Here is a 12,590-nt window from a genome sequence, read left to right as displayed (position 1 = left end):
CATGCCCATCTATGCAGCAAGACTCATTGGGTTCCTTCGATCTAAGCTGATTTATGTCTCTTTGCTTCATATAATCATGGTGGAACTAGGCTATGTTTCTTACAGTGAAGCGAGGGTGACTAAAAAAATTGTGCTGTACGTCAATCATTAGCTTGAATTTTTACCTGCAGCTGATCTTATTCTGGTGAGAGTTTGATGACAGGGAGAATTATTATTATTGTTGTTGTTCAAGGTAACTGCGATGCACATGATGCAAGCATTGTATTGGTGCAGAGGTAGCTACAACTATGCAAATCAGTTTGATGCCCTCTGTTACTACCTTATTTATTGTTGAACTAACCAATACCAGAACACAGCCCTATCCTACATGAACTCAAGTGTTCTGATGCAGCCATTTTCTGTTGTAGGAGGAGCAATACTCAGAGTGCGGGAGTTAAGAGAGTATCTGCTGAAACTAAGGTCACAACAGATCAGGTACTTTATTTTTGTTTCAACTCATACTGCTCTCTAATGTCCAATCTGCAGACTGCAGGGCCTCCAAACTAAAAATAAAATTGAATTTTCTTGGCGGATTCACTTGTCTAGAAACTAATTTGTGGTGTAGATTGAAAAAAGGCAAAAGACTCGAATATAGTCATAGAACTACAACATAAAGTTTGAGGAGTGTCCCCAATCCCATCACCTTTCTCTCAGTTTTTACTACATGATTCTCTGTGATGATTTTATTCTAATTTCTCAATTTATTTATGTTTTTTCTAAACACAACGCCTGCAGATCTGATAAAGAAGAGGAGGATTTTGAGGAAGAACTTTGTGAAAATGCAGTCACTTTTTTGCATTTTGACGTGTTCTGCCAATTTCTATATATTGCTTATATGGTTGCACCCAAGTCTTGGTTATATGACTTACAATGCCCATGTAAGTATATATTAGATATCAGAATTTGTTATGTTCAAGCATTAGAAAGCTGTAAAATTATAACATTTAGCACTAGAGCTCGAGGAATTCAGCATCACTGGATTAAGAGAAAACTCCAAGCCTTTGTTTGAGCAATACAAATAAAGTATTATGGAATATACTATAAAATCTAAAATCATAAGGAGCGTAGAATAGTTTACCTGGAGATTCAGGTGTCTATAGACGGGTGTGAGGTGCAACCTATCATCTCATAAATAAAATATATGAACTTGAGGAAATATACTTGTGCCGGATTGTTTGAGATGTGCATCAGTTAAGCCCATGTTGTTGTGAATTTTGCTGGTCTATCTATTGATGAGGGTGGGAAATTATCACTGGTCTACTCCGCTTTCATGTTATATCACTTTTTCTTTATGCTTGCGAGGGCGTAATTCATGTTTTGTGTGCCAACAGTGGCCATTATTTTGTCTGACCGTTGAAAAATTGAGAACGAGATAACAGTTGAAAGTGGCGTTCGCGTAGGAAATCACCTGCTTCATTGACTGTAGGCAGAAGGTACATTTGGTATATATTCGGTACTCTTCTCCTACTTATACCAGTTCAGCTTTTGAAGTTCTGTGTTTAGGATTCATGTAATAAATTAGATGATCACACCCACCAATACACATGACCAGCCGTCGCTCCTCACGAACACTCCGGAATGACGTCTTAGCACGTCGTCAGTGGAGGAGATGACCAGAGTCCTGCACTCAGCGGCTGGAACAGAGGGGCGGAGCATCTTCTGACATCCTCATCTGACCTTAGTTCCGAGATACTTAGTTTCTTAGTTACATCCACTCCTAGATAGCTATAGATAGCTAAACAGATAGGATTCAAATGCTTTTGCCTACAATCCATGGCTAGCTAGATATGGATGTACGGGTTCATCTTGAAATGAAATAATCATTTATGTATGTTTGCTTTTGGCCCATTCATTTTGTGTTAATCTTATCTTGCTTTCTTGTTTTTCGGGGAATTTAACTTGCCTAGCTACAAACTATTTAATTATGCATGTGGTCGGCTCGGCCTCCTGCTCCTCTGGCTGGCTTCCACGGCCGCCTACTCTGGTGAGTTCTTGGTCTCCTTTTCCTTTTCTATTCCCCTACCTAGCCTTCGAGCTATGGTTGTTGCATGTCGGTCATCGAGCCGTGCTAAATAATACTATCAGATCATTCTCTGTATGGCAATTGGATGAGATTAGATGTTAGGCAAGCACTGCCTTTTTATGCATGTAGCAGATGTAATTCAAATTGGCATGTGTATGCTGCGTATTTGCATGGTTACGAGTTAAGTGTGAAATTATCTTTGTACAACCATAATTGATGGCTCAAGAAGATAAAGAGATTTGCTTATCTCTATTGCACTGTCATGATAGTGTCACATTAACCCATGCTGAACAACTCATGCTTCTGTTCTGTGTGAATTATTTCTATTTGATTATTTGATGAGATCGTACTCATTTGCTGCTAGAAGTATTTGTATTTGATTTTTTATGACAACTATTTCGATAAGGTTGGAGCATTGGGGAAATTTCATGCTTTGCATAGGGGTTAGAATAGTTGGTCAGAGAGCTATGAACTTTATGGCATTAGTGTTTTCCTTTTACTGTAAATCTGCAAAAGAGGGAACATATACAAATATACCTATTTCATATAGAAGAAATTAGTTCTGTTCCCGCAAGTTCTTCCATTTTGTAACAGGTTTTTATTTTAAATCAAAGCTCCGTCAAGCAAAATATATTACTAATGTGTCAAACGTCTTGCTTAGTAATAAGTGTTTGTTCAATAGAATGGCCCTTGTGACCAGAACTGAAATCGTTTATCTGGGATGAACTATATATATATATATATATATGGATCAATTGGTAATGAAACAATTTGCAGCCTCATATAGGCTCTATTTCAGATAGCATAAGTGTGCCATGCTTTGGATTCAAACTTCTTTTTCGCAGGATGTGTTGCCAACAATGTAAGTGATCATGAGACTCACTTCTCCCACAGCCTTCTCTTGTCGACAAGGCTCGATGCTCCTGCTTCTTGTGACCCCAAAGTCAAGGCGCGACTCTGCTACAACCCTAAGACTCCTCTAGATGGGTTTTCCCCCTGATTTTTTTCACATCCTCTGGATGAACTTTCTTTACTGGAATTTTTACTGTTTTGTCAACTGATGTTTTGGAGTCTAAGCAGTTTATGTTTTTTACAGATTGATATGTACCCCCTATACTGACAAAGTGGGTCTTTCAATGGATGGGTCGAGTCAAATGTATGCATATATAAATATACCACACCTGAGTTCAGTTGTGTTTTCTCAGATTTATGTACGAATGACACCTGTTTTCATAACTTCTTTACAATCAAGGTCATAGGATGCGATTGAACATGCAACAACATACCTCATTCAGCTATGATGTTAGCCTTTTGCTTTAGTTATCAGGCAAAATTTCTTGCGTTTTGTACCTTCATGTGCTCTCGTTCAAACGTCAATGATGGTTGGGAAATTTCTGTTAAATGTGGTTAACAATAAGGATAAAGTCGACTATAGTTAGTTTGCTTTTCTATTGCTGGGTAATCTTCTTATTCCATCATTTTATAGGTATTTTTATGTTGAAGGTATCTTCTCCAGAGCCGATGGTATTTCTTTCACAATACTGATCTGATTCTTGTCTGCTCTAGGTGTCACTGTCATGGCTTGCTTGACATTACTCGGATATATGTCAGGCAGTGGTAACTGGTAACCTTCTTTTGATGGTTGTCGAAACACATCTTCGGTCACACATACACCATCCGAGGTATTAAATAACCTATCATCTCATTTTTATCGTCGTGTATTTGAGGGAGATGATACGGCTGCTCTTTGCGTCCAATGTACGTGCTCGTCTCTGGCTTAAACGGGCTTGGGGCTGAGACCGGTGCGTGCCTCCTTCACTATGTGTGATTTAATCATGCAGTGCTTTATTTAGTACATTGATATTCTAATGTACCCGTCGTTCTGTTTTTCTGCTCTTAAATAATTGTTGGTAATTTGGAATATGTGATTACTTGCTTAGTTGCTGAATTGAGAAACATATGCGATTACTTCAATTTATCCCATATATGTGCAGACAGGGCTGAGTTGCTAGATAGAAATAAATTTGGTAATAGTTATCTGATGTCTAATTTATTCAAACAGAGTGATAGCCTTAAACTGCTGACATATGCTGCATGATCATCAGGTTGTTTGCTGCATTCTGAGTTAGTGTCACATAGAGAAATGCAAATCATATATGACCCTTTTCTGCTTGTTATGCAGATTTACTTGTATTTTTTGTGCTCAGAATTCCCAAGGCTTGTCTTTATTCTAATAGACAAGGCTGATTACTTCAATGCACTATGTGTTGTTGATTGTTTTGTGATCCTACTTCATGTTTACATTGGTAGGGTTTGTAATTGCCACTAGAAATAGGCGAGAAAATGGTACTACAGGTAGTTGATTGCACTTTACTGATTTTGCAAACCGTGATAACCGCTGAACTGCTTGTTGCTTTGGTGAATCTATTTAATGTAGTGCTCTATGGAGATGGAGAACATATGTCAAGATGTTTATGGCATAGTGGTTGCGCCACAAAAGTGTTTCCTTGCTATGAATCAAATTTGCAATCCAGTGCTTTTGTCTCTATTGGTATGTTATGAATTCTAGAGTCTTTCGATTTTTAGAGTTTTGGTCATGATGATATCATACCGCATGCAGGGTACTTACGCAACTATATATCTATAACCACCAAAATGTATTGTACTCCTTTTTTGCCTACAGCTAAATAGGACCCATCTTAGATTGTTTGGAAGAACTGATCTATGTACTCCCTTTTGCTACAGCTAAATAAGGACCTTCGCGATTGGCTGATGAGGGGATGCCCAAGAGGTCCGTGGTAGGGGTGGAGCAGCAAGGCCGGAGACCCAGGCGGCGGACGCCTCACGGGTAGAAGAGTGGTTGACGATGTGGACAAGGAGCAATAGTGTCATGGATACCCTTTAAACTTTCCGTCGTTGTGTTTAGCACTTCATGTCCTAATTGAATGTTGAATTCTTGCCACTATAGAAACTTGCAGCATATGTTGATTAATTATTTCATGAGTATGTGTGAGCTCTCTCCCTCTCTTTGGTTCTATCTCATGCCTTTCGGTGTTTTGTGTTTTAGATGCCCTAATCTTTTTATATTTGAGTGTCATTTATTTAGCTCTTTTGAAATCAGTAGTGCGACTTCTTACATTCCATGCCCATGTGTTATACAAAATATCAAGAAAGCAAGTGGAATGAGCGCATGCCAACCTGGCACCGCCCAACTTCCTCTCAAGAGGCGCCACCCGGTGGCGCCCCAACCCCTAGTAGAAAGGAAAAGGTCGGTAGTGTGATGCTACGGCCACAAATATTCTTTTTTTTAGAAAAGGAGGTTGACCCCCGACCTCAGCATCTGAACGATGCATACGGCCACTTTATTAATTATTCTCACAGGACCTTACAAAGTAATATCACAGTAAGCCTAAAGCCGCCGTCTAAGCAACAAACTGTCGCTACACCTATCCAGTTGATGAAGGGGCGCAGATAGCCTGGGCCTAATACCAAACAGACATCGCAGCCAAACCTAACATCTAAGACCTGAGGACCCATCCAGGACGCCTGCCGGGCATGGGTCTCGCCGGTCCTGCGTGCTCTCAAAGGCTGCCGTCGCCAACTGCCACCGCTCCATCTTCAGAACTGTACTGATGCATCAACCTTGCTTGGTCTAGATATCGTCGACGCCACCACGGGGCCCAACGGCACCTCCTCCCTGCGCACAAACAGCTGAGCACGTCGCGGTCGCCACTGATACACCTCAGCACCATGCTGCCAAGTACCACCAGCCGACACAACTTGAAGTCTTTGGGGAATCTATCGTGCGTAGCACCTGCCGACCAGGCATGACAAAGCGTAGCACCTGTCGGTCAGGCATGACTTGACATCTCCACCGAAGCTCCGTGCAAGACGAAGCTGCTCCACCTCCTGCCTCTGACTTCCAGCGCTGCTCCACAAACGATGCTCCCAAGAGAGAAACGACGCCGTAGTGCCGCCATCGTTCGATCTGGAACACCAGATCTTAGGGTTTCCCCCAGAGCTGCACGAGTGGGTCGACAGTAGTTACAGACGATGCCTCCATCAAGGTAACGGCGTAGGACGCCGCCATCGCCTGCCAATGGCTCGGTTTTCACCGGCAACCATGTTTCCCCAACTCGCAGCCGGGACTAGATGATGGATCCCGAGATCCGATCACCAAGCCTCTGGCTGACCATCTCTGACGAAGAAGATGACCACCACTATTGGCCAGCGAGACGACGCGAGATGAAGTAGGGCGCTGCCAGCGTGCGTCCTGGACAGCACCACCGGCGCTCGGCCCGTCCCGGACCACGCCTCATGACCAAGGGCAACGTCAAGCACTGCCCCGACGAGGACGCAGACCGAAAGCCCAGATCCGGTCCACCCGCGTGCCGCCACGTGGCCACCACCAAGCGCCCTTCAGGGGCAGCCCCGCCGCCATGAGGGACGCCGCCCCACGGGCAGCAGGCGCCAGCCACCGGCCGCCGTGAGATCGCCATCGGCCGCCGCGAGATCTGCGTGAGAATGACGAGGACGCCCCGCCGCCACCTTCCCTGGGGACCACGCGGGCTTCGCCGGTGTCCCCTCCGGCGGCGGCGAAGCGGGGAGGGGCGGCTGGCGGCGAGGATAGGGTTTCCCCCATGCGCCAGAGGCAACGCGCGGGGGATCAATTTCATCTCGGCCACAAATATTCTTGAGTCTCCTTCTGTCTTTGTGAGAGCTACATGAGATAGTCTAGAGGAAGAAGAAACGACGCCAACAGGAGTTCCTAAGATCTAACCTTGTAATCATGTCTCTACGGACTAAACCCCGTGGCTTATATAGGCATCGGAGGTATCTAGGGTTTACATATGGTCAATTACAATCTAGAGATAAGCATGTCAATCATTCAAATATGCTTTCAAGTGTACGTCAAGTCTTCGGAGATCTTCATCTTGATTACGCCAGGGCCTGCATGGCCCATTCATCATTCATTGGTCAGTCCTCGGCCCGGCCCATAAATGGCAGGCCGACGTGGTAAGCACCCCTAGTCGGACACCAACACATAGTGGCATCTGAAGTCTGACTGGTCTGCCCAGTGGATTTAGGCACGTCCCCACGCTTATCGTGGTCCATGATGTCATCCTGCTGCCCCCCCCCCCTCTCACTCATATCATCATCCACATTAGCTTTAGCACTATCATCCACAAACGGGTACTCCTCAGTCTCTATCCTGAGATCATATATATGTCATACCACTATAAAACCAGGGTACTTACTCCGGCAAAACATCAACATCGGTCACCCCAACGAGGCATAGGATGGCATGAAAACTATATCATCTCTTCTATCAAGATGATCCTCCTCTTCACATCGTACCACATGATAGAGATCTTGAGATCATCTTCATCACTGGATCCAACGGAAACAAAACGCCACGAAAGATAGATCGTGCCATGATCAGCAAAAGGAAGTTTGCCTTCTCAGGTTGAAAGCGAACAACAAAACTTCCAAGTCATCTATTCTGGTAGTACTAGCAGTAAGTACACATTGAACACCACCTGGTGGCAATGATAACCCACCAATAAGTGGCACGATAATTATCGCTTCCACAATGTGTCCAATCTGGTGGAATGTACACCAACGTGTGCTACACTTGTAATGTAATCTTCATTATAAGAATAATAATTCCTTCCTTGTAATGGTAAGACTAGAAATGTTAGGCCTCCATCTTGGGTCTTGGTTACACCCTTAACTTTGAGAATGTCGTCGATGTTCCCAGGCTCGAAACAGGTCCCAACGACACATTACATGTGAGTGCTATATACAGATTTTGCGCATGCAGGCTAATTATGCGAGTATATATTACCATTTCATTGATGGAGATCAATGGTGAATAACAGTTAATACTATATAATTAAGCTAGGAACTTTAAAAACTAATTACCTCCTCGGTGATAGTTTGACGCTTACTCCTTGGATGAGCATAGATGATATAACATTGCGGCCATCAAGGACATCGAGCGCACTGACCATACAAACAAGTCTAGGGGCAGCAGCACAATAAACAACTTAGTTTAACCTGGCAAATAGTTATCTTTTCTTAATTACATGGTAATCCGTTTGGAACATCATGACAACTACTAACAGTTCAAACTGATAACTAGCTCCAGTTTAATGACACGATTCTATTCCGAATAAGTCATCAACGTCCACCCTCAAAGTTGATCCCCTGCCACCATTAAGTTTTGTTTCTGAGAGACAGTATATTAGCTAACATGCTGCCTGTTTCGATAGATTATAGAGGTCAGAAGCAATCAAAGCATGGGTTGTATAATTCACACTCAAGACTATCCGATCAGCATGTTTTCGTATGTTACATGCATTGGTCTGGCAAATCAGTTTAACTTGGTTGATTTGTGTGTACGTTTTAGTCAGCAAAATGTTTTCCTTTTACTACAGACCAATGCTTTGGACTTGTGTTGTCAATTAATATAACCATAAATTTGTATGTTGGAATCATGAAGTCTTTGTTTCAAGGGAGACGACACTGCATACCTAATGTTTGTCAAAAATATTCTTTATCCCCTTGCTTTTTATAATATTGCTTTGCCTTGGAATGATCAGATCATAGTTCAATCGAGCAGAGTTTCTATTTTCCGTTTTATCCCTCCCGGTTTGCCCCAACAATTGTTTTCCTAGTAATGATGGTGTAATGGAGTTGTGGTATTTTGCAAACAAGGGGAGTGAACAGGCATGGGGGAGGACTTGGGAATCAGACGGGTTTTGAGCATCGAGGCCTACTGCATGAGCACATGAAACAGACCCGGCAAGGAGGCCTTTTTTTCGAAAAGGAGGCAAAAGAATTGCCTCGTCGATTAATTAAGAAGAAAAGAATTGCCCGGTTAATGTACGGAAAACTGGGCTAAACCCCACAAGCACTCGTGCAACCCGCCAAACCCTCCTAACACGCAATAACTCCTCACGCTTGTACACCACAATTTTGAACCCGACAAGAACATCCCAACAAAAGATAATGGACCACGCTGAAACCACATATGACGAACCAAACCATGGGGATGAGCCGAGGGACCGGGAATCATCCATTAAGCAGCTGCGGGTGCGGCGCCACTCTTTTTGCCTTTGCACCTTGGTGGCTTCTGCTTCACTATACCAGACCGAGGGCAATCACTCGCCTTCTTGTATTTGCCCTCGAATGTCGTTCCCGTCAGGAGGCAAGCAATCGCCCTTCCAGTTCCAGGGCTAACAGTCTCCACGCTAGCGAGCAAGTCACAAAGCTCTTTTGCAAAGAGAGCATTGGGATTATCCGTCGGCGGGGGTGGAATGGGTGCAGAAGCCACATGTGAGTGCACAGCCGAGTTCACCTCACTCGACTCACATGTCGGCGGGGGTGGAATGGGCTAACAGTCTCCACGCTAGGAGGCCTTTTTTTCATGGCCTGGGTACATGTAGTCCCATCCTTAAATTAAATAGGTCAATTGTTGAATCAAATGTATTCTCAAAACAATCTGAATAAAAGTGTATGCATCACAATTTTTCTTACCAGTCAAAAAGGGACCAGGCCACAGTGATTTGGATCTTACATGTGCCATTAAGCACACCACAACTTCTACCCGTGAACCTAGGTGTGAAAACTATGTCATTTGTCATAGCATATGGCTCATCATTTGCACACCATGTTGTGGCAGAAACTTTCAGCTCTCCATGCTCGCATTCAACGGAGACAACGCGTCGTGTCAGCTTGATGGTGCCATCATCGGCAAAAACCGGCAATTTATCATCTTCAAAAGAAAGCAAGGAAACTTCAGCATCATCTATACTGGCAATACTGGCGGTAAATACACCCTGGATACCGCGTGGCCATGATGAACCAGCAGCGATTCGCAGACTGATTTTCGCCTCCACAGAACGATCAACGCGGCGAAGCGTCAACTCCAGTGTGCTATGTTTACTAGTATAATACCTACAATATTGATAACGTTCCTCTAACGGCAGAACTAGAAAACTTAGGTCTTTATCAGCAGATTCAGTTGCGCCCTTAACTTTGAGCACAACCTCAAAGCTCCCTGGGTCGAAATCAGCCACGACAGCACGAGTAGGACGTGTGAGTCCTAGACGGACACTGCACACACAAATAATTTAGTAAGTATATGATGACGTTTCATGGGTCAAAGGACAAATTGAATCAATCAAATTTGATAAATTAGGAACATAATATGAGTTACCTACTCTGTGATGGTCTGACAATTACTCCTCGAACGAGCGAAGACAATGTTACACTTGTGTTCCATTCGCAAAGTATCGCGCGCGGTGACGACGCCAAACACGTCTAGCGGCCACCGTAAACCTCCTCTTATAGATTCCACTTCAATGGAAAATATCTGCGGGTTTTCTCTAGGGCAGCCGCCACCATAGTCGGTGTAATACATTGGTGGGATGCACGCTGAATTGACGACGTGTACGTACAGTTAATACTAACTGCTTATATACTCTGTTGCAGGAGTGGATCAGTTGGGAAAAGGTTCAGTTAGGAGGGTACTTACTGAGCTCGTCGGTTTTCCATGTCCTGTCGGTGTAGAGGTCCTTTTTGTCTTCGTTAGGGTTCCAACTTTCCTTCAACCATCTCCTTACTAGATCGGCAACGCGCCTTGGCGCGAGGGTGCCGGTCCCGACAATATGGTCAACCGATAAAAGATCAAACGGCATGATGTATCAGTATGAAGGCAAGTTTTAGCACATGTAACAGAACAACCGATTATCTGGCCGGTTCAAGAGTAAGAAGAAACATTCAATATGTGCCAGAAGAGTAACATCATCAAGTTAAACATGGGCATGAGACTATCGAAGTTAACCCGTGCCAGAAGCAAGGCAGCATCCACTACAGTCATACAAATAGAAAAACTAATTAGCTAAGAATGGCAATGGAGGCGATAAAACTACAAAGCCATAGTTAGGCATACAATAGATAGCTTGGTTCAGTTGCCTCCGTGAGTGCCATTCCATATGAACTTGATGTGAATAGTTTGTGAGATAGATGACCACAAAATTATTTTTGTATAGGCAATGCACTTGAGATTTGCTTTTAAAGCATATGGAGAGTGAGCGATGGTTTCCCCCTTCTAATCTTGGAAGGCGAAGACCCAGATCTCTTATTCTTTGATCCCTGCCGCCTCGACAAAATTTTTAAGACCAAGAGGATTGTTGTCAGCTTGGACCTAGCAAGATATGTCGTAGTAATCATTAAGCAATCACATTGGTAAGCAACACTGGAGAGCACAGTAGAACCAAATATATACATGTTGACCATATCTTAATCATGATAGATCCAGTTTTCTGAAAATATAAACAACCAAGCTTCTATCAAGCCTAAACCCACTACCGGAAGCAAAGTAAATTTCCTTGTATACACTATACAGTGACTCTACCAGCAGTTTGGTTTATTTGCCTGTGTGTGTGTTGACTTGCTTCAGAAGTCATAGATACAAATAGAAGCATAATAAGTGGTTTTAGAAAATATATCAAGTTCTAAAGATAAATAAAACTACTTTCAGTATATATAGTAGATGCCATTGCAGATAACACTCCAATACTAACATTAGAAAAGGTAATCTGGTTTTGGTCACCCATCAAAAAATTAGATAAACACCAGATGGCAAAAAAAATACATGTTAAGCCTCCATCCTTGTGATTATTGTTTTTCTTGTTCCAGAGCTCCTGTACAAATGATTTACATGGTGATCCGGAAAAAGTTGAAGCAAGCATATAAATAGTGACCCTCCTAGTGAGTGAACAAAATGTAAAAAAAAAACTCATTTTCATTTAGTGCAAACTATGATTTAATCTTTCTTCTTTTTCCAACAAAAATGTTAATATTCAGAAGGTAGTTGGAGACAGGGCTACACCTTATGAAGGTTTTAATCTTACGGTTCAATGAATTGCATAGGCAGAGCACACAGTTGATGGATTCAAACTATTTTTAAGAGATGATGTGGCAAGGCTAAGAAGATGAAAATAATTAAGAAGAAAAGTTCATGGTCAACAACTTACGAAGATTTAACTAGGTAGTGCCTCATGGCAGTCATCAACCTTTGAGCCGTAGAACTGTAAGATCAAACTGAGACTCAAGCCTGGATAACCATAGGAAGAAAAGGATCATCAACAAAGAGGACAAAGTGAATCACGAACCAGTTCCTGGTTCCTCTAAAAAATCATTCTAAATGACAAACTGTGAGAAGAAAAAAGAACTGGTCTAATGACATAGATGCGTTAACCGGCAAACACTACCAAGTCAGATCAAATACTCAACTTATTTCTGTCCCTTTTCAATATTAAGAACGATTATTAAGTAACCAGGTACATAACAAAATCAACTAATGTCTACATAGTAGCTCATCTCTCTTAGTACATGTACACTGATTTTGATGTACAATTTAGGACCAATGGAAAACCAAAAAAACACAAAAAACTCACACAATAAAGCTAAAACTAAATATTGCACGCCGTCGAGACCTATCTGGCGTGCAACATCT

The 12,590-nt window shown here is 42.7% G+C and overlaps 1 long non-coding RNA gene across 8 annotated transcripts in view; it reads left to right on the top strand.

The window, feature by feature from the left end:
* Nucleotides 1–5,068, top strand: part of LOC123174000 (uncharacterized) — a 5,581-nt gene extending 513 nt beyond the window's left edge. The window contains exons 2-5 of one of the 8 annotated variants that reach the window (XR_006486683.1): nt 408–474; nt 775–917; nt 1,947–4,613; nt 4,808–5,068. This is a non-coding gene — a long non-coding RNA (uncharacterized lncRNA). Of the gene's footprint in view, nt 1–170; nt 276–407; nt 475–774; nt 4,614–4,807 lie in introns of all 8 variants that reach the window. The other 7 variants (XR_006486678.1, XR_006486682.1, XR_006486677.1 and 4 more) reach the window with 7 other exon arrangements.
* The last annotated feature ends 7,522 nt before the right edge of the window (nt 5,069–12,590 follow it).

The sequence above is a fragment of the Triticum aestivum genome, unplaced genomic scaffold (genome assembly GCF_018294505.1).
Source record: "Triticum aestivum cultivar Chinese Spring unplaced genomic scaffold, IWGSC CS RefSeq v2.1 scaffold35064, whole genome shotgun sequence".
In the NCBI taxonomy this organism is placed as follows: Eukaryota; Viridiplantae; Streptophyta; class Magnoliopsida; order Poales; family Poaceae; genus Triticum; species Triticum aestivum.
Note: the sequence above shows the minus strand (reverse complement) of the source record. Positions and strands in the feature narration are given on the sequence as shown.